General features: G+C 37.6%; 1 protein-coding gene and 1 long non-coding RNA gene across 2 annotated transcripts in view; one reads left to right on the top strand and one right to left on the bottom strand.

Moving 5' to 3' along the window:
• Nucleotides 1–24,156, bottom strand: part of LOC138365178 (uncharacterized) — a 352,859-nt gene that overhangs the window by 275,046 nt on the left and 53,657 nt on the right. The gene's annotated exons all lie outside the window — the stretch shown is intronic.
• Nucleotides 17,943–23,504, top strand: LOC138365415 (uncharacterized). Its single transcript, XR_011228799.1, has 4 exons — nucleotides 17,943–18,219; nucleotides 20,207–20,313; nucleotides 22,379–22,538; nucleotides 23,397–23,504. It is a non-coding gene; the product is annotated as an uncharacterized lncRNA (long non-coding RNA).

The following is a 24,156-nucleotide window of genomic DNA, read 5'->3' on the forward strand; positions in this document are numbered from 1 at the left end:
GAACAATCAACCACAGAAGGTGATTCGGTGCTTTTAAAATGCTAAGCTAACCTACATACGTAAATACATAGATACACAGATTTACGTATGCCCTACATAAAGTGTTCGATGTGTCTTTTACAAAGTGTCATTATGTGCATTTTCAAAGGTGAAATGTAATTCTGATTAGCTTTTATATATACTTTATACACATACTTATACATACACACACACACATATATACGTACACATACATATATACATACATGTATACATACATATATACACACACATGCATTCACATACATTTGTCTCTTTTACTCTGACAGAGTGAGATAGCTGATAGAGAAACTAGTGTGCAATTAAGCACTTAATCACTGAAGGTGATGAAGATGCTTTTACAAGCTCAAGTTAATGATGTCCGACGACCTAACGTTTAGGGAGCATACCCAAGCAAGTATTGCGTCAGCCAGAAAAATGATAGGATGGATTACGAGAACCTTCAAGTCCAGAGATCCCATCACAATGGTTGTACTCTTCAAATCACTTGTGTTGTCCCGTCTTGAGTACTGCTCAGTACTCACTTCCCCCTTCAGAGCAGGAGAGATTGCTGAAATTGAGGGAATACAGAGAACATATACGGCGCGCATAGACGAGATAAAGCACCTAAATTATTGGGATCGTCTCAAAGCTCTCCAAATGTACTCACTAGAAAGGAGACGAGAGAGATACCAAATAATATACACATGGAAAATACAGGAGGGACAATTCCCAAATCTGCACAGTAAAATAACAATGTACTGGAGTGAACGACATAGAAGAAAATGCAGAGTAGAACCAGTGAAGAGCAGAGGTGCCATGGGCACAATCAGAGAACACTGTATGAGCATCAGAGGTCCACGGTTGTTCAACGTCCTACCAGCGAGCACCAGAAATATTACAGGAACAACCGTGGACATCTTCAAGAGGAAACTAGATTGTTTCCTTCAAGGAGTGCCGAACCAACCGGGCTGTGGTGGGTATGTGGGATTGCAGGCCGCTCCAAGCAACAGCCTGGTGGACCAAACTCTCACAAGTCAAGTCTGGCCTCGGGCCAGGCTTGGAGAGTAGAAGAACTTCCAGAACCCCATCAACCAGGTATCAACCAGGTCTTCTCTGAGTACTCTTTATTTTCTTCTCCGTGGCTATGTGTCCCTACACTTTCACAAGAGGTGGTACCCCTTTTAGGTTTAATAAAAGAATTATATATATATATATAAATATATATATATATATATATATATATATAAATATATATATATATATATATATATATATATATATATATATATATATATATATATATATATATATATATATATATATATATGTGTGTGTGTGTGTGTATATCACGAAAATAAACACGTGATTAAGAATGTGACAATGTCAGACCACGGAGGAAAAATGAAACAGGGAATTTCCTTGGATTCAAACATTCATTCATTGGATTCATTGCTCAAACATGCTAATCCTATGAATACATAGGATTAGCATGTTTGAGCAAAACAAATAAAATGTATTTGGAACTGTGTGCCAAAAATGAACAAAAATATATTCGCAGCAACTCGCGTCCCACCCCGGGCGCCCTACTGGCCCCGGCAGCGTATGTCACGGGCAAACGGGGAATGATGATGTCACTTGCCAACTTACGGACCCCATAGCAGCCAAAGTAAGTACAATTTCGATTTTTTTTACAAACCCATACTGAGGGAAGGGTTTTTGACACTTTAAAAAACAAAAGAATTTTTTTCAAGATAATTTATTTCCTGCGCGAGGGGGAGGGGGGGGGGGTGTCATATTTGGAGGCGGCGCAGTTAAAGGGTTAAACCACTTGGAGGTGAATTCTTCATAAACCACAAATTGTTTACCTAGTCTTTGATATATAAATTGTAAATCATACCACATATGGTGATCTAATCTATTATTACAGCAAATTAAATTGATAACTACTAATACTATGTCTACAGTTTGAAACACAAAATGGCCTTAGCTGCTACTGTAATTGTTGCCTACTAAGGCTGTGTAAGGGTAGCATCAGAACTGGGTGTGGCCCTGTGCCTCAGAGTGCCATGTAATGGCGACTATCTGGAGGTGTGCAAGACTTTCTGTACAGCAGGTAACAATTCCTATAATTATGTTGGGAGCCAACTGTCTGCTTCAATAACTTTCCTCACAATTACCTGTTTGGGATGTAAGGAATGGTTCCCTAAACTTATAAGTATAGGTATGACATGAATAAGAGGGAAGTATAATGTTGAGTATGTACTTGTTTGGGGTTTTTAATCCGACGTCTTAACAATATTTCCTACAATAATAATGACCAGTATTTAATGCGGTAGAAATACCGAAAATTGTTCTTTCCTTATTCATGAGATCTTCAGTTGGGCGGATCCTGTGTCGGAGCTCGGAGAACCTTTAGTTTGTAAATAATGTCAGGGAGTGTTTCCTCCATGTTTACAAGTTGTTGAGTGTGCGTGACGACGCCCTACGGGAGACGACCTAAAATATTTAGTGGTTCTAATTATGATTAAGGAATAGACATTTAAGCTATATTCCTGGTGTTAGAAATTATATTCAGTCCTAGTGAACCCTTTTTTATTAAGTTTAAACACCAGACTGTTGTTTAAAAGAAACAAAGCTATTGGACTTCTTCAAGTGTGTGTCTAAGTTAGCTTGAAGTAGAAATGGGGAAGACAGGGCACCAAACAAAACAGACGCATACCTGTAAGTGATTAATCCACTGTTTGGATCGTTAAGATCCTTGATCCATAGGAACGTTGTGTAGTTACGGTCTTCTTCTTGGAGACCTACCCTAAGGAAAGCTTTACTGATGTCTTCCGTGTATGCGTAAGTCCCGATGCAGAACTTTAACAGCACGTCGTATAGCCTTTGTGTCAGGCTAGGGCCAGTTTGAAGGCAGTCATTAAAGGAAATGCTACTCTGCTTTGTCTTAGCACTGCAAATTAAATACTATCCGTGGTGGGGTAGTAGCTCAATTTTTCAGTACAGGATGGTGTGGCAGGTAGTGTCCTTCTTTTGGGTTATCATTTGTGACAATGATAAATTTGTCATCGAGTTGCTTCTAGATTATTTCATGGTACAATTTCAAGTTCTCAGGATGTCTTTGTAAGTGCAACACCTGTGACTTTAATTGGTTTTGTGCCATAAAATGGTTGACAGGTAGCTGAGAGTGATTCAGCTTCCATAGTAACCTGACCCAGTATTGATTATCTCTGTAGATAACTGAGTCCAGGTATTGTTTGTAAGTCCAGTCGTCATCTGGACTAGGTTGTTCAGGGACAATGCCGAGAGTTGCCAGGTCCCATAATTTATGTAGAGGGGGATCAAGCTCATCCTCGGACATGTCTCTGAATTGTAGTGGAGACTGTTCTCCTTGTCATGCAACCATTACTGGGTTGGCATGTTGGTGGTCTACAGGTGCGGGTTGCTTCAGCTGTAATACTGAGCCTGTTAGCAAATAGCCACCTGCAGACGGTAACAGGTTCATTCCCTGTTTTTCATCTTTTCCTTTGATAAACTTATGGTAGACATCTGATTCCATAAGGATTCAATATTGGAGAGGTTATCTGATGTGATTTTGTCAGCCAATTTGATTCCCTTTTCTTCCAGAAATTAAGCTGTTGTCCCTAGACCATACACATATAGGTCTGATAGGAATCTATCTACTACAAGAGCTTGTATCGTTCGGACATAACCGCCTAAACGTACTTTAGGTTGTATTACCTTGAAGACTTGGGCTCTTGAGATAGTCAGGAATCCTGCCATGTCTATTAGTGTCTCTTGTACAGGCTTTAGTTTCAGGGCATCTACCAACTCCTTTGAGATAAAAGTCATTTGAGATCCTTGGTCAAATAATCATCATATGGTGACCTTGGACTTTCAATTTTTAATGATCAATTGAGCAGTGAGTAGAGCTGATTTATGATCAGACCTTGCTGACAAGACATTTATGTCAGGAAGCATAATACAAAGCTGTACTGAAATGGAAGTTCCTTCCTTTGGAAGACTGGAGATTTTTTGGAAGACTTTGTACTTGAGTCCCCACAAAGTGCTGTATGGTGTTGACCCTTATGGCGCCTGTTGCAGGTGCGCATTTGAGTTGCACAGGTGTTGGGATTATGGTACCTTATACATCTGGTGGATTTACGTAACTCCTTGAGTCGTTTTATACATATAGCATTATCAGGGTAAGCTTTGCGGTTGTACATGGCATGTTCTTCACAGAACACACATGGCCTCCAGACATTAACAGCATCTTGGGAAGTCACCGTTTTGGGTGACACATTAACTGTAGGTTTGGAGGGACCCACTGCATATGTGCCCACACTGCCTTGTTTCCTCTTTGGGGAGGGGAAAGTTGTTTTAGATTTATTTGGAGTACTGTTTGTACTCTGTTGTTTACTATTAGGGGTAGAAGAAGGTCTAGATGTCGCTTTTCCATCTGTGTTATTCCGTTGTCTTTCTATGATGGTTCGTAAACCATCTGTTATCTCCTTTACTGTCAGAGAAGATTTGTTATATAAGACAAACAACTTATTCAGTACGTCACTGGGTAATTTGTGTCTCATATGGACTTGGATTATCCAGTCCAATTCATCCATATTCACTTTATTCTTAAGCGCCTTGAGCAAGGACTCAAGCTCCAATCTAAAGGCTTGGAGTGAGTCAGCTGACCCATCTGGAGGGGAAATATCTAACAGCTTCTGGTTTATAAGTCTGATAGTCCTTTCTGGTTTAGCATAGTTTTCCTTAAGGAGCTGTACTGCGCTATCATAACCATCATCAGTGAAGGTAAAATTCCAGACCACCTTTAACGCTTCATTATTTAAGACAGCTAGGAAATATTTAAATTTTGTTGTCTTTGCTACATTGGCAATAGAATCCACAGAATCAAGAAGTTTGTTCCAGAAGTTGTTCCAACTCTCGTCCTCTGTACAGGAGGTAAGTTGGGAGACTTTGAGTGATGGTAATTTGACTTCTAGTTGTGTCGAGTTTTGGGAAGCTGTGGTTGCAATGTTCGTAGTGGCCTTGTGTATGGGTATTAACTTGACAAAGTGTTGTAAGTTTGTTTGCATTGTATCTTCATAATATGCATTTTCTTGTACTACAGCGTCCATTGCATCTTCGTCTATGTTAGTAGTAGCAAGTACATCCTGATATTTCAGGATTTGCATTTGTACATGCCGATATCTGCTCTCTACAACTTTATAATGGCCTTCCTGTTCTACATAATCAACTGGAGTTCGATTACATAACTCTTTGCATCTTTTGATCTGTCGGGTTAAGTGGCCGTTCATACCAGTGAGGGTCGCTTTTACATTTTTGGCAGTAGACAGAATGGATGTATTTGCTAACTGTGTTGCAGATGTACTAGTGCTAAGCCTTGTTGGATTTTGATTTGAACTGCTTCTAGCACTTGAGCTTGTAGAGCTACTAGTTTCTGAACTAGAGCTGTTTATCATTTAAAATACACATTATATAATCACACACACACTATAATTTGAGTGGTAACCTTGTATCTATGCTGGATTTACCTCAAGTTAGCTCCTCAATTATCACTCTTAGTTGGTACAGAGACACAGATTAACACTCAAAGGTGAAATGATTATAGTTAAATTATTACTATAGTTAGGGTAATATTATGTAGACAACACAACTTGGGTTGTCTTAAGACACTGCATAAAATATGTGCTTGCTAGGTTGTAATATATGTTCAAATCTAGACAAGTGTAAATTCTTACCCTTACACCAGGTTAGCACAATAAATTAGACTAGGTTGCTGTACAACACCAGCCTAAAATGTCCTACCCTTGTGCAAGAATTAGTTGTAAATAATGTGACATGCAGTAATTGTTACAATAATGGTGCAATATTATATATTATGTATTGTTTATATATATACCCTTAAAATTACAAAAATCATATACATTTATTGGTAAATTAATTAGCCTCTTATCACCCTCCTGTAATGAAAAAGCACAACTGTTCTTTTGGTACAGTCCTCAGAACAATAATAGTGCTTGTTCTAAGTTCTTTTCACTATTAGAAAAGATTGAAAAAGTTAGGCTTGAAAATGTATAGTAAATATTGCACTAATGTTTATATAGATCCTAATCAGGATCTTGTATCCGGTTTGAAGGACCATAACTTATGTGGGAAAATCCTAACAAGCTTTAATTATTATTATTCTGTGAATATTCAAATATTTACTTTAATTTTTTTTATTTGAATTTAATATTATATTATTTTTCTTCTGAGTTAGTTCTTAGTTAGTAGTGGACAGTATATTCTGATTCAACTGCTAGAATTTATCACACACAGTTGGGTGGGACAATTTGTAGCTTAAACCACTTGGAGGTGGATCCTTCATAAACCACAAATTGTTTACGTAGTCATTATTATATAAATTATGAATCATACCACATATGGTGGTCTAATCTACCATTATTATAGCAAATTAAATTGATAACTGCTAATACTATGTCTACAGTATGAAACACAAATGGCCTTAGCTGCTATTGTAGTTGTTCCCTATTAAGGCTGTGTAATGGTAGCATCAGAATTGGGTGTGGCCCTGTGCCTCAAAGTACTATGTAATAGTGGCTATCTGGAGGGCTGCAAGGCTTGGTGTACAGCAGGTAGCAATTCCTATAATTATGCTGGGAGCCAACTGTCTGCTTCAGTAACTTCCCTCACAATTACCTGTTTGGGATGTAAGGAATTAATAATGGTTCCCTAAAGATATAAGTACAGGCATGACATGAATAAGATGGTAGTATAATGTTGAGTACGTAGTTGTTTGGGGATTTAATCCCACGTCTTAATGATATTTCCTACAATATTAATGGCCAGTATTAAATGCAGTAGAAATACTGAAAATTGTTCTTCCCTTATTCATGAGATCTTCGGTTGGGTGGATCGTAGAGGTTGTGTCAAAGCACGGAGAAAGAACCTTTAGTGTTGTAAATAATGTCAGGGAGTGCTTCCTCTGTGTTTACATGTTGCTGAGTGTGCGTGACTACGCCCTACGGGAGACGTCTTAAAATATTTAGTGGTTCTAATTATTGTTAAGGAATAAAGAATTAAGCTATATTCCAGGTGTTGGAAATTATATTCAGTTCTAGTGAACAATTGTTTATTAAAAGAGTCAGAATTCGGCTCAAAAATTACGCTGAGGAGTCAAATTTCCGACATTTCAAATATTTTGAAAACTGCAGGGGGGTTTGGTCAAAATATGAAATTGTTTTAAGTCACTAAACTGTTGTTTAAAAGAAATAGAGTTAATATAAAGATACGTCATGTTGTTGACATAACGGAATACCCGTTCTCTGATTTCTTTAATGGGTAACTTATGTTATTATGCATGTCGGGTTTCCAACACTACCACCAACACCATCTCCACTCATTACCATCCCCACCACTGTCTCCACACACCACGACCACCACCGTCTCCACTCACCATAACCAGCACCACCATCGTCTCCACTCACCATAACCACCACCACCGTCTCCATTCACCACCACCGTCTCCTCTCACCACCACCACCACGACCACCGTCTCCTCTCACCACCACCATCGTCTCCACTCACCACAACCACGGTCTCCACTTGTAACCATAACTGTCTCCACTCGCAACCACCACCATCGTCTCCACTCACCACCACCACATCCACTCACCACCACCAACACCATCTTCACTCACCACAATTTTCTCCACTTACCACCACCAACACCATCATTACTCACCAAGCTCACCATTTTCTCCACTCACCACCAACCCCACCACAATCAACGTCTAGACTCACCACCATCGTCTCCACTCACCACCGCTACCACCGTCTCCACTAACCACCAACCTCACCACAACCACCGTCTCCACTCATCACCACCCAGAAAACAATTTAATGTTTCCACAACGTTCCTGGAAAGTGTTAGAAAGAATTGGAAACGTTTGTTCCCAGGAAACCATTTTAGGTTGCCACAACATATCTAGAAAGTATTGGAAAGTAGTGGCAACGTTTGTTTTCACGCATTAGATGCGTAATTTTGTGTGGATGTAAATAAGTTTCTGAAACGTATTGCACGAAACGTTGGCAAAATTTTTTTTTAAACCCTGTGGCAACCTTAAATGTTTCATAATCGTAGTTTTTTATTGCTGTTATTTATATAAATGTAGAAATATAAAAGTATATTTCAACATTTAGTAAAAAGAAACAAGATCACAATAAAGGTTAATTCATCATTTTTATTCATTTTTTAAGGAAGAGGTCGAGGAGGAAGGAGGAAGAATTCCAAGTAAGAGGAGGAGATCGAGGAGGAAGGAGGAAGATCGAGGAGGAAGGAGGAGGAGGAGGTCGAGGCAGAGGAGGAAGGAGGATGAAGTAGAGGAGGAAGTTAAAGAGGACGTTGAGGATGAGGAGAGCGAGGAGGAGGGAGGAGGAAGGAGGAGGAGTAGGGCGAGGAGGAAGGAGGAGAGCAAGGAGAAAGCAGGAAGAGGAGAGCGAAGTGGGAGGAAGGAGGAGTAGGGCGAGGAGGAAGGAGGAGGAGGAGAGCGAGTAGAAAGGAAGAGGCTGAGGTGGAAGGAGGAGTAGGGCGAGGAGGAAGGAGGAGGAGGAGGGCGAGTATTAAGGAGACCGAGGAGGAAGGAGGAGGAGTAGGGTGAGGGGGGAAGGAGGAGTAGGGCGAGGAGGAAGGAGGAGGAGTAGGGCGAGGAGGGAGAGAGAGGAGGAGGCAGGTGAGGAGTAAGGAGGAGGGCGATGTTACATACTCCTAGCAGAATACGTATATAAATTTAAAATAACTTGTTTTGTTCCATTATATCATTGCCTGTATATGTACACACATTGTGTTTTGGTAAATTATCGTGTGGTGTGGCAGCGTCAGTGGGGACAGGAGCGCGGTTGCTTTGCACACGTCTAATACCTGTTAGATTCGGGAAGTTGGACCTGTTCAGTTTTGGGAGTTCCAGATGTCACTTTTATTTAGTTTTTATAATTATTTATTTTCTGTAATTAAACAGGTGGCATTGTACTTATATATTTTGCAAGTAACTATTATATGTAATTTGCATTCTTGTGTGTTTTGAGAACAAGTGGTTGTTCAATTAGTTTTATATATTAAAAAGTCCTTAGTTTCCATCCCTCATCCTGGATGAGGCAGACGGGAGAGAATTATGGGTAGCGACAGAGCGAGAGTTCAGTAGCTGATACGGGACCAGGAGGAGTAACATGTGGGAGATAAGTCTGTTTACTTGTTGTTGTGTCATGTAGTAGATCTTTATTCTGGGAGAGACAATATTTTGATGTTTGCTTTAATAGTGACCCACTGTTCATATATACAATATTGAGATGTATATGAAATATATATATATTAAAATGCATACGTATATTTCTTCAGTCCTAAGGGAGATATACTTTTAATTCTGTGCCTGTTATCATTCATGGGGTTATACTGGTGACCCGCTTTAGAGAGCAGCAGTGGTATCCCTAGACGTAATTAAAGCTTGGCTGCTGTAGGGTCACGAGCCGTAACGAACGATAGGTAACAAAGAGTTATGGGGGCCTGTGCCGGGAAATATTGTTCCCACTTAACCTTACTTATGCTAATCTAACCTTGCCTTCCTAGGTACCAGTGTGTTAGGTGTCTGTGTGTTTTATAAGAACTATTCCATGTGCCAAGCAAGTCTTCCTGTGTGTCGAGTAACAACGTTTCACGATTTTGAGGTAAGTCATCCTGTATATTGTTTGTGCAGTGAGGCCAAGCGAATTTTCAGTGTGGTGACAATTTTACAGTGAAGTGTAGTGCAGTGCCATTGCTTTTAATTATTGTTGTGAATCAAGTGCCAAGTGTTAGTAACGATGGAGGAGAAAGTTGCATCGTTGGTGGCTCACCCAGACTTTGAAGGGATTCAAAGCCTTAAAAAGACTGAGTTAATACAAATGGCAAATCAGTTGGATTTGACCGCCAACAATAGAATGGTTAAAGCCCAAATATTGAAAGTCATTGTGACGCATTTTGTTGAGAATGGGGAGTTAGAGGAAGAAGTTCTAGAGGAGTTAAGAGAGGAGTCGAGTGATCAGATGACGTTAAAGCGTCTTGAGTTAGAAGCGCAAATAGCATATGCTAAGCTTGATGCTCAAAAAGAACAGAGAATATTAGAACTTGAAGCTCAAAAAGAACAGAAAATATTAGAGGCTGAAGCTCGTCAAAGAGAGATTGAAGCTCAACAGCAACAGAAAAAGTTAGAGGCTGAAGCTCAGCAGAGGGAGCTCGAGACTAGGCGGTTAGAGGTTATGGCACAGTTGCAACTCGAAGCCACAAAGAAGCAACAAGCCGAGGAACAAACTAGGCAATTAGAGATTCAACAACAAATGGCTGACACTAACTTCAGGCTTGAATCACAGCGTATGGCAGCTGGGCATGAAAATACTAGTAATGTTTCAACAAATAGGGATAATAATCTCATCAGGACGCATAAGTATATAGAGTTACCCAAGTTCAATGAGGAGGATCCTGAGGTTTTCTTTGCTCATTTTTATAAAATTGCCATCAGTATGAACTGGCCAAGGGATCAGTGGGTAGCCATTATGCAGTCTCAATTTAAGGGGCGTAGTCAGGAGGTTTTTACATCCCTACCTGACGCTCATAGCTTTGATTACGAATTTGTAAAGAAAAGCATCTTAAATGCATATCAAATAAATCCAGAGGCACACAGGCAAAAGTTTAGGAACCTAAGGAGGATAAGTGATCAGACAATAGCAGATTTTACTCGTCAGAAGATGAATTTTTGCAACAGATGGTTAAAGTCACTTTCAGTCACTGACTTTGATGCTCTAAAGAATCTTCTTATAATGGAAGAAGTATTGTCATGTCTCCCAGACCAGTTGTCTACTTTTATGGCAGAACAAAAGAATGTAACAGACATTTATGAGCTGTCAAAGCTCGCGGATGAGCATGAGTTGTTGACTAAGGCCCAGTTTACGGCCACTTCACCTAAGTCTAGTCGTAGAGTAAATTATAATGCTCACCGAACTCCTTATCAGAATCCATCCCGTCCTAGTGCTCCAGTTACTCCCATGAGCTCTTCTCTTACAAAACCTAACCCTGCTACTTCATTGTCAGGAATGTCAAATAATAATAAGGTTATTTCTAAACCTACAGTTGGTTCTACCAGTGTGTCCACTGTAAGGTCTTGTTCCCATTGTAAGAGAAAAGGCCATGGAATTAATTCCTGTTTTATATTGCACCCTGAGTTACGACCAACTGGTCTCATTTATTGCAGAGGTGTGCAAAATAAACTTACTAATAAACATGTAACTGTAAACCCCAATTGGGTGAAACAGTATTCACCATATATGTCTTCAGGTGAAGTTTTGTGTATTAATGGGAAGTGGAAGCCAGTGGTTATTCTTCGTGATACAGGTGCTTCCCAAACCATAATTTCATCCAGTATTCTTTCTGATGTTGAAAAGAGAGATACTGGAAAGTTTGTTGTTCTTCAGAGTGTTGCAGGATGTAAAACTGTACCTCTAATAGACATTAATTTCAGATCCACCATTACACCAAGTTTATGCACTGTGGGTGTTAGTACACAGTTGCCCATCCCAGGTGTGGATGTTATATTGGGTAATGATGTGGCCATAAATCATGTTGTGGGTGAGATTGATCCCCGTTTGTGTAAACAGCCAGTTGCAGCCCATGATTATTCTGCCTGTGCTGAAGTTAGTTCTATGAATGAACCTGTTGTAGAAGATGGTTTTGTCCATTCTACCTGTGCTGATGTCAGTACTAATATAAATCCAGTTGTCAGTTCTAATGTTGTTACTCAAGCATTTGTTCCAGTAACCAGTACCCCTTCAGTGGAGAAGTGGGATGTGGTTGTTCCAGATTCCTGTGTGGCCGATTTAGTTGTTGAGAGTAAGCCTGATACTATGACTCTGCTTTATTCCAATAAATTGGGAAAGGATGTCCATGTACCATTGTCTTGCCCGCTCACTACGAACGTTGTGCCAGGAGTTGAGAGAAACTTAAAAGCCACGACTCTGTATTCCAGCCAAGTGAATGGTTTAGGACAACCCAGCAAACACAAATCATCTACACAACGTTCGCCTATCTCTTGCCATAGGTGTGGGAATGATTTGCATTGAGAATGGTGCAGGAAAGCCTTTGAGAAACTTTTACTCAAAAAATCCAAACACAAAGGTTTAATTATAAATTGTTTTTCTACAATTATTTTCTTCCAAATGTAAAACAAATAGTTTTTACATGTTTAAATATAAAATTTATGGTGTTTTTTTGTAAAATTCATTAATAAATTGTGAATGATATATATTGGCTGAGTGAAACCTTTATAATCCATTTAGTTATAATTTGAACAGAAAAAAGTATTTTTCCAAATTTTCTAAAAATTGCTCTTTTTAACACAATTTGACTCCTTATACATTCCACTAAACACTATATCATGTTTAAATATATAATTTATGTATTATTCTCTAAAATAATTTATATAAATTATATAAGTTGTTGGAAAGTGGTGTTAAGGATTCTGAAAACATTTTGTTGTGTTAATATGTTCTTATTAACTATGTCTCAAGTTCACAGTTTATCAAACAAGAATATTAACATTCGTCAACTCTTAAAATCTTATATGTTATCTTGCTGGTGCAAAAAAGGGTGAATCTTTAGGAACAGCTATAGTATCTATATATCACAAATGGTGTTTTCCCTAACTCAAACAATGTAGGGTTTATTATTCTACACATATTTCTAATGACTCTTAGATGTTTACATTCTCTGAAGTATAATTGTGAAGGCTGTGTCCATCACTCTCAACACAGATTCTTAAACTCGTCTCTGCAGGTTCAACTATATAATTAGTTTCCATTTTGAATTTCCATGGACATTTGTATCCAAAATGAAACCAATGTGGTTTCCTTCAGCGCCTTCAGCCAGCACATTTGCTCATTCATTTCCACAGATTCCAACAAGGTAGGGGATTTACAGAAATTTGTATATTCATATTGTTATATATTAAAAATATGAATGCAGTTCAATATGATAAGACAAATACATGAGTTTATGATAAATTCGTTTTCTGTGATATACCATTGATATGCTCTTTTTTTCTTTAAACGGCAGACTAAACTAAAGTGCTCACATCAACAGATTTGATGTATAAATGGTCAACGCTCAACAGAGTTAGTATAAATGTATTAGTATAAATCTTACTTGTCTCATTGTTAATTCACATTCAATGTCAACTTGTGGTTTTGATGTGGCACGTTTGGCCAAGACACCCCACCCCATTATGCACCCCATACCCATCTTGTGGGCGGTTGTGGAAAGGGTTACAGAGGCACATAATGGGCTCAGGGACTGAACCCCACAATTCATTTAGCTAAGCAAGTTACAATCTTGATGAGCTAGTTACAAAATTCAATATAAGTCATCACATCAACAATGGGTTCGAGATCGACCTCAAGTACAGGTTCTAAATTAAGCAACTGACATATGTGGAGAGCTAGTATCAAAATTTATATGTTTGTCCTGCACACCGTCCCCCATCCAGTGGGCAGCGGTGGATAGGTTACAATCACTTAGTTGTTATCTACAGTTAGCAAACTGGGGATATTTGGCTAAAATTTCTGGTAGCAGATCATTTTGAATGAAATATTGACACATCGCTGGAACATTGGTTATAGAATTGTCTCTAAATTCATGTATCTTTTCGCACTCCATCACATAGTGACGGAGGGTGTGCGAATAATTTTGTTGACACAGTTTACATTTGGTCAGGTCTACATCAGCAGATAATGAGAATTCCCAGAGATACTTGTAACCGAGTCTAAGCCGAGCAGTAGTAACATCTAGAAGTCTGCTGATTTTATTGGATGATCCATAGATGTGTGGCTCCTCTTGTATGATATGTATGATAGATGGAATTACTAGTTCCAGTTTCTAGGCAGGCGATGAGTACTCACAATAACCTTAATTAAGCGTCAAAACAAAAATGTGTATACTCTTTTTACTCTCCTGACCTTAGTTCTCGAGCTATGTATTTCATTTTGGTACCAACGTGTTCGCAATAACATTCTCTAGAAGAAAATCAGCAAAAACGGTCACCAAAAGTTATATGAATACCAGCACCCAATAAATACCTACGTAGATGACTCGCCGTGAGTGCCCAAGAGCAACAAAATGTTTTTACTCTTGGGATTGTTATCACTTCCACACTTGTCCTACAGCGTTAATTTTGGTATCAATGTACTCGCAATGAAATTCCCAACACGGTGATATGAATATAAACGTAGAATAATGGTCGCTGCCCACCCGCAAGAGTGTGGGAAGTGGCGGAACTGTTACCCAGTATTGGTGACAAGACGACACATGGGCGATACAGTGCTTTGAAAGTTTATAATTATATCACTGTCCTGACATTATTATTGTATGTACGTCATTCATTTTTGTGCCAATGTTTTCGCAATAGAATGTTCTATGAGCCCGTAGGTAAAAAAGAGCAACAAAGCGTAAGATAGAATAGCACCATATATAAAACAACGCTGGTACATATCAGTGAGCGTCAAACACACACGAAATGTGTGTGTTTGATGGTGGTCAAACGATGTTTGATGTGTTTGATCAGGTGATGTCCTGATCCGCATAATTAAAGTATGAATTATGTTGAGAAAAAATAAGAAAAAAGGGAAAAAACAGGGGTGGGAGAAACATGACAGAAAAAGAGTAAAAATACAATTTGGTCAACAAAACAGCATTGTTTAAAATAAAAGATATGGATTGACATTTTGGGGGTTAGGTTGGTAGGTTACATTGAGTTAATTAGGTAGTACTTAGTGTTTATCTGTTATAGATAGGAGCTGCCTGGTATGGGCCAATAGGCCTTCTGCAGTTACCTTTGTTTTTATGTTTTTGCCCTGTAACCTAAATGGTTAGAGAGGCACATATATGGGCTTAGGGACTGAACCCCACACTACATTTAGCTAAGCTGGTTACAATTTTGATGATATAGTTACAAAATTCTGTATAAGTCGTCACATTATCAATGGGTTCGAGATCAACCACAATTTCCTGAATAGATATAACAAAGGGGATATTAATAGGGTATTAAAATTGTCAACACAAGATAGAACACGAAACAATGGGTATAAATTGGATAAGTTTAGATTTAGGAAAGACTTGGGTAAATACAGGGTCAGTAACAGGGTTGTTGATTTGTGGAATTTTTCTTAACTTATAAATTTATCTTTATTTATCTTAAACTGGTTGGGAGAGGTACAGTTTTTAACATAATTGGGAAGGTCATTCCACATTCGAGGTCTCTTGATTTGTAAAGCATTTCTAGTTTGACTAAGTCGTACTCTTGGAATATCAAATAGGTATTTGTTTCTGGTGTGGTGCTCATGGGATCTGTTACAACCTTCTAGGAAGCTTTTAAGGTCAGGATTGACATTACAGTGCAGCGTTTTATATATATAAAATACACATGAGAGTATGTGCAGGGACTTAATATCTAACATATTCAGAGATTTGAGTAAGGGGTCCATATATACTGCCCGGTTGCCTGAAATGCTATAGGCCTACTATAGTGGCTTTAGGTATTGTATGCACTAGCTCTATCTATAAATCCAACATTATGTTTGTAAATCAACTATGTATGTACTTTCCTGAATAAAATTGACTTTACTGTACACTTATATTCTCTCTAAACTTATTTCAATTTCAATTTCAATTTCAATTTCTTATATTCTCTGTGGATTTGTTACCCCTATCGTTTGGGAGAAAAAAAATGACTAATACGTTCGGCGAATGACTTTGACTTCAACTTCACTTTGACTTCGTTCATGTCATCGTATTTTCCGTAATATATAAAGGTTATGACAATGCAATTATATTATTGTGTGCAAATAAGTTTGAAATTTCATGTACCCTAAAAATATTAAAATAAAGAATAAGAATAATTAAATAATTGTTGTAGTAAATTGTCACACGTTCATCATACGCAAACGAACACACAGTTTGGAGCGTCAGTACCAGACCGCCGCCATTTTAAAACACGGCTTCGAATGTAAGTAATGTTTTTCTCGTACTAACACTGTGTTATGCAATAGATTAGGTCTTGAATTCACAAATTTAGTTGTTACATCTGACAGAGTATGTTAGACGGTGTAATGCTGGTCCATGTTGACGTATTTGTGGGCTTGATTGGTTTACATGTGATGGCACACAATATCGGCACCCCACAACATGCTGTTGAAGTTGGAATGCATGGCATAGGCTCCTCACACAATGTTCTTTATGTGGTCCTCAGGTGATAGTTTTCTATTTAGAACCACCCCTAGATCTCTTTCTTTATCAGAATTCCTTAAAGATTTCTCACATGGTTTTCCTAATGATAGATTGTGGGCTGTAAGGGACAGGTTTGATGTATGGATTAGTTGATAGAAGTTCCAGTCCACCTGTAGACAGGGATCTCACATCAGCTTGTATATTATACAAGGATAAGATTTGATAAATTCAGTTATTTGACTGAACACTGGCTCTGTTTAAATCAGAGATTTAAACATACATAGTCTAACCTAGCTCCTTTCTTTTTTACCTAGCCTAACCTAGCCTAACCTAGCACACAATATCGGCACCCCACAACATGCTGTTGAAGTTGGAATGCATGGCATAGGCTCCTCACACAATGTTCTTTATGTGGTCCTCAGGTGATAGTTTTCTATTTAGAACCACCCCTAGATCTCTTTCTTTATCAGAATTCCTTAAAGATTTCTCACATGGTTTTCCTAATGATAGATTGTGGGCTGTAAGGGACAGGTTTGATGTATGGATTAGTTGATAGAAGTTCCAGTCCACCTGTAGACAGGGATCTCACATCAGCTTGTATATTATACAAGGATAAGATTTGATAAATTCAGTTATTTGACTGAACACTGGCTCTGTTTAAATCAGAGATTTAAACATACATAGTCTAACCTAGCTCCTTTCTTTTTTACCTAGCCTAACCTAGCTTGTTTTCCCAAGCCGGTCTATGGCCCATGTTTTTTTTCGATGCCTCAGTGGTCCATGCACATGTCCGTTCAAGGGGATTAAATAGCCGTTCTATGGCCCCAGGGTCTTACGAACTTCTTTTTCCCAAGCCGGTCTATGGCCCGTGTTTTTTTTTATGCCTCAGTGGTCCATGCACAGGTCCGTTCAAGGGGATTAAATAGCCGTTCTATGGCCCCAGGGTTTTCTCAAATTTTCTTTCATAGCCGGTCTATGGCCCCTGGGTTTTACGAACTTTTTTAGAATCTGGATGTAGCAGGTGCTCAATTGTCAAAAGTGAAAAATTGGTTTTGTCTTCCGAATGCACCATTTCTGTAAATTTGCTAATAATCTTTTAAAAATAGTAAATGCCATTATTTTTGCAAAATTATTACGAGATCTATTATACTAATAACGGTTTGATAAAATACAGTAGACTGCCTACTGGATAATAGTTCCAGTCCACCTGTAGACAGGGATCTCACATCAGCTTGTATATTATACAAGGATAAGATTTGATAAATTCAGTTATTTGACTGAACACTGGCTCTGTTTAAATCAGAGATTTAAACATACATAGTCTAACCTAGCTCCTTTCTTTTTTACCTAGCCTAACCTAGCTTGTTTTCCCAAGCCGGTCTATGGCCCGTGTTTTTTTTTATGCCTCAGTGGTCCATGCACAGGTCCATTCAAGGGGATTAAATAGCCGTTCTATGGCCCCAGGGTTTTCTCAAATTTTCTTTTATAGCCGGTCTATGGCCCCTGGGTTTTACGAACTTTTTTTCCCAAGCCGGTCTATGGCCCCTGGGTTTTATGAACTTTTTTTCCCTAGCCGGTCTATGGCGTGTATGTTAAATAAACCAAATTTTTCACTTTTGACAATTGAGCACCTGCTACATCCAGATTCTAGGGAAGAAAGGAATATAATATAATATCTAATATATCTATCTGTGTGAAATAGATTAAATCCATTTATTTGATATTCAGCTAATAGTTCTGTATTTTCTACATTCATCCATGTTTTGGTAAGTGCAATAATATGTATTGTTTCATTGCAGATTAGAGATTCAAGATAGTTCTAGATTTCCGAAGTACTGAAACGCGCGCCATACAGGCTTGGTGGATCTAGGTGCAAGGTAAAATTATTTACATTTACTTTTGTATTTATATGCATATATGCATTTATATGCATTATTCTCTAGAATAATAGATCTCGTAATAATTTCCCCCCCTCCCCCACCACTCTACCACCACATTGAGTTTAGTAGCTCTGTGCACGTCAGGTGCTGTTTAATATACAGACCTACTCCTCCATTTGACCTAGTTTCTCTATCACATCTATATCACTTTGTGCTTTAGCCCTGGTGGAGCTTGGTCCACCAGGCTGTTGTTTGGAGTGGCCCGCAGATCCACATACAGTCTGCATATGATATACAGTCTGTTGATCAATTAAACTACAGTAGTTAGTTTTTATCATCCGAATGCACCAATATGTGTTCATTCTTCCCAGATGAAGGAACTAGGTAATATTCATCATCTGAATGCACCATCTGATGCTTTAACACACTCATGATACACGAGAGGTTTAAAAAACTTTTAAAACTTTTAAAACTTTTTGACCTATGTATTTAAAAGCAATTCTAAAGTTAAAAAGTGTAGCATAGGCCCCTCGCAGAATGTTCTTAATATGATCCTCAGGTTATAGTTTTCTATCTAAAACCACCCCTAGATCTCTTTCTTGATCAGAATTCTTTATAGATCTCAGTGGCTCGATCATAGAAACTGCTCTAAATCCTTGTTGGCCTGGATTGTGGAGGTCATTGGTCTATAAAACTAGTAATCTGACTCCTGATCACTCTCAAATAATTTTATTATGTGGGATGTTAGTGCAACTGGTCTATAATTCTTTGCCAATGCTTGTGTTGTGTTGTGTTGTTTTGGTAGTGATGTGCAATGTGTTGTTTTGGTAGTGATTCGTCCAGTTCTGGTAGTAGTGCGGTTGTTGTGTAGTGTAGTACTTGTGTGCTTGTTAATGATTTGTATTCCAGTCTTGTGGGTATCTCCTTTCCCCTACGGGCCAACTGCTTTGTTCTTACCTAGCATTTTGCTTTGTTTGGGTATGAATGTTTGTGTGCCGTATATTTTGCAAAATTTGCCATATATCTCATTATTTACTCCTCTGCCTAGCAACAAGTCTGTCTAATTATACTCATTAACTGTTTTTCAAAGTTCCCCATAGTGTCCTTTATTGAAATCGAGTTCATGAACCGTTTCAATGTTCTTATTTTCTTCTAGATTATATCTTAAAGTATATTTAAATGTTATTGTTATTATTGTTATTAAATGTTATTGTGACATTGCATTGCAATTGAGCTATGTTGTTTACCATACCGTTCATTTCGTGAGTATAAGTATAGATGCCACACTTGTGACAGGTAAAACCATGCCTTTTTTGAAAAACAGCAACGTCTGTTGCACGTAAGAGCAACCCACACTATATTATGTTGCGATATTATTTCAATATTTCCGATTGTATTGATAATTTGAATTTTCATAGATTTCAATTTATTTTCATTTCGATTTAATAATTTTGTGTGACATTGCATTGAAATTGAGCTGTGTTGTTTACCATACTGTTCATTTCATGAGTATAGTTTATTTTTTTATTTTTTTCATTTCATTTTTTTAGCTGTTCTTATTTTTCAGTGATGGGAATATCAGATCATTTGATGTTCCCAATTTTCTGATGGAAGCATCAGACCATTATAGAATGCATCGGATGAGGTAGTTTGGAATGGTGGGGAGGACGAGAGGGGGGTATGGTGGGGAAGACGAGGGGACAGAGGAGAGGGTAATGGTGGGGAGGACGAGGGGACTGGGGAGTTGGGGATGGTGGGGACAGGGGAATGCTGGGGAGGACAAAGGGACAGGTGAATGGGAGATGGTGGGGGAGGAAGAAGGACAGGGGAGGGGAAAATGGTAAGGAGGACGATGGGACAGGGAAGTGGGAATAGTGGGGATGATGTGGGGACAGGGAAGTGGGAAGGACGAGAGGACTGTGGAATGGGGAATAGCAAAGTGAATTATAATTATATATATTAATTAATTCTTATAAATTTCCAGAAGCCTGTATCAACACCCACACTAATGCAACTGAAAGAGATGTTGAGACAAGTATTGCTGATATGTTGAAGAACGCCCCAAACAAACTCGGTGGAAACAGATACAAGGTAAAGTTTGCCAATTTGCTGTAGTCTAATTCAATTTCTTTTTAGTAATCTTCGAGAACATTTATGCTATGAATAAGATAAAATAATGTAACTGATTTTGATTTATTTACTATTTATTATTTATTTACCGTTATTAGTATAATAGATCTCGTAATAATTTTGCAAAAATAATGGCATTTACTATTTTAAAAAGCTCGGGTGCAGGGGGGGGGGTTATGTAAAAGCCTGGTTTGTGCCTCGGAGAGGCTATGGGATCCAGTAAGATCGTCCTTCCTTTCCTCCCTAGAATCTGGATGTAGCAGGTGCTCAATTGTCAAAAGTGAAAAATTGGTTTTGTCTTCCGAATGCACCATTTCTGTAAATTTGCTAATAATCTTTTAAAAATAGTAAATGCCATTATTTTTGCAAAATTATTACGAGATCTATTATACTAATAACGGTTTGATAAAATACAGTAGACTGCCTACTGGTTTTACCTGTAATAAGGTTTGATACAGATGTTTATGATTATGGTTTTGGCCTCCACCACCCTCTCACCTAACTTGTTCCAACCATGTCTACCACGGTTTTGTCTTCCGAATGCACCATTTCTGTAAATTTGCTAATAATCTTTTAAAAATAGTAAATGCCATTATTTTTGCAAAATTATTACGAGATCTATTATACTAATAACGGTTTGATAAAATACAGTAGACTGCCTACTGGTTTTACCTGTAATAAGGTTTGATACAGATGATTATGATTATGGTTTTGGCCTCCACCACCCTCTCACCTAACTTGTTCCAACCATGTCTACCACGGTTTTGTCTTCCGAATGCACCATTTCTGTAAATTTGCTAATAATCTTTTAAAAATAGTAAATGCCATTATTTTTGCAAAATTATTACGAGATCTATTATACTAATAACGGTTTGATAAAATACAGTAGACTGCCTACTGGTTTTACCTGTAATAAGGTTTGATACAGATGATTATGATTATGGTTTTGGCCTCCACCACCCTCTCACCTAACTTGTTCCAACCATGTCTACCACGGTTTTGTCTTCCGAATGCACCATTTCTGTAAATTTGCTAATAATCTTTTAAAAATAGTAAATGCCATTATTTTTGCAAAATTATTACGAGATCTATTATACTAATAACGGTTTGATAAAATACAGTAGACTGCCTACTGGTTTTACCTGTAATAAGGTTTGATACAGATGATTATGATTATGGTTTTGGCCTCCACCACCCTCTCACCTAACTTGTTCCAACCATGTCTACCACGGTTTTGTCTTCCGAATGCACCATTTCTGTAAATTTGCTAATAATCTTTTAAAAATAGTAAATGCCATTATTTTTGCAAAATTATTACGAGATCTATTATACTAATAACGGTTTGATAAAATACAGTAGACTGCCTACTGGTTTTACCTGTAATAAGGTTTGATACAGATGATTATGATTATGGTTTTGGCCTCCACCACCCTCTCACCTAACTTGTTCCAACCATGTCTACCACGGTTTTGTCTTCCGAATGCACCATTTCTGTAAATTTGCTAATAATCTTTTAAAAATAGTAAATGCCATTATTTTTGCAAAATTCCTGAATATTGTCAAAATGACGGAAACCCATATGTCAAAAACACATGGAGATATACCAATCCTGGAAGACATTCTTCCATCCCCACTTGAAACTGTTGAGCAGGTGGAAAGTCTGTCACATGAGCTAAAAGTTAACAGTGAATATAAAAAGAGTATGGTAAGTGTTGCTTAATTCTTTTAGCCTGAGTATGGTAAGTGTTGCTGAATTTTTTTAGCCTTGTACATATGTCTTTTGATTAGTTTTTTTGCAGATGAAGGAAGGTGGGGTGGCACATAATTGATTGTTCAGTGTTATGTTTAAGGTACAAATAAAACAAAAGCAAAAGTTACTCAAATTCGTTGATTTTTGTAATAGTTAAGAAGGAAAATATTTTAATGCTATTTATTTAATACAGTTGGAAATTAGAAAATCTAATGTTGAGATTGAAAGATATATATTATTCTCTATTACCTTACAGCTTATGCATTATTTTAACAGGTCCAGACGCTGTCTCAAATGGGCGGTGCAAGCTGTGGAGACACAGTGAGACGAATGATGAGGAGGATAGGGACCTATGGGGTCTGGTCTCAGTATTCACTCGTTGGGCGCAAGAGGAAACGTGTCTTCAAAACCTTGGATATTTGTAATGTAATAATAAGTACGTAAATTTGACATTTTTTTGGATTATATATATGTCTGCATGTATTATGTATTATACTTGCATGCTTGTTAATGACTTGTATTCTAGTCTTGTGGGTATCTCCTTTCTCCTACGGGCCAAATGCTTTGTTCTTACCTAGCATTTTGCTTTGTTTGGGTATGAATGTTTGTGTACCTTCATTGTATATTTTGCAAAATTTGCCATATATCTCATTACTCCTCTGCCTAGCAACAAGTCTGTCTAATTATACTCAATAACTATTTTTCAAAGTTCCCCATAGTGTCCTTTATTGAAATAGAGTTCATGAACCGTTTCAATATCCTTATTTTCTTCTAGATTATATCTTAAAGTATATTTAAATGTTATTGTGACATTGCATTGCAATTGAGCTGCGTTGTTAACCATTCTGTTCATTTCATGAGTATATTTTATTTTCTATTTTTTCATATTATTTTTTTTATCTGTTTTTATTTTTCAGTGATGGGAATATCAGATCATTTGATGTTCCCATCAGAAAATTGGGAAAGTCAGATCTTTTGATGTTCCCAATTTTCAGATGGAAGCATCAGACCATCATGGAATGCATGGGATGAGGTAGTTTAGAATGGTGGGGAGGACGACAGGGGGGATGGTGGGGAAGACGAGGGAACAGAGGAGAGGGTAATGGTGGGGAGGACGAGGGGACAGGGGAATGGAGAATGCTGGGGAGGACAAAGGGGACGAGGGGACGGAGGAAGACTGGAGAACAGGGGAACACCTAAATAAAAGCCAACAATGTTATTACTCTGTGGCTTCTTGTCTCCTGACAAAAAGAATTATAATTATATATATTAATTAATTCTTATAACTTTCCAGAAGCCTGTATCAACACCCACACTAATGCAACTGAAAGAGATGTTGAGACAAGTATTGCTGATATGTTGAAGAACGCCCCAAACAAACACGGTGGAAACAGATACAAGGTAAAGTTTGCCAATTTGCTGTAGTCTAATTCAATCTCTTTTTAGTAATCTTTGTGAACATTTATGCTATGAATAAGATAAAATAATGTAATTGATTTTGACTAAATATGTAGATATATTTAATTTTCTGAGCACTAATAATGAAAGAAAACCAAAATAAGAGGTGGCTACTATCTCTAATAATGGGCTGGAATAATACAGGATATAATAATATATATATATATATAAATATATATACATATATTTATATATATATATATATTTATTTATATAAATATATATATGATATATATATTCTATTCTATTAGTCTATTCTATTCTATAGTTTTATATAGATTCTTGTTTTAGTTTTTTTCTATAATATGGAAAGGGTTTTTAATTAATAAATTAAATATTATATAATAAAATAATGTATTATTGAAAACAATTAGTAACAAACAATATTTCATTACAGGGTGGTGAAGCAAGAATACATGTGCATCACATAGCAGAGTCGGATATGACGAATAATGAAAACAGCGGAGAGCCTGGTGCATGGCATACCGCTGAATCTTCTCTAATGTCTATATAGAAGAATCTTTGTTTCTGTGTGTATATATGTATATATATCATTAATAAAATATATATATATATATATATATATATATATAAGA

This window comes from Procambarus clarkii, chromosome 16 (genome assembly GCF_040958095.1).
Source record: "Procambarus clarkii isolate CNS0578487 chromosome 16, FALCON_Pclarkii_2.0, whole genome shotgun sequence".
Lineage (NCBI taxonomy): Eukaryota > Metazoa > Arthropoda > Malacostraca > Decapoda > Cambaridae > Procambarus > Procambarus clarkii.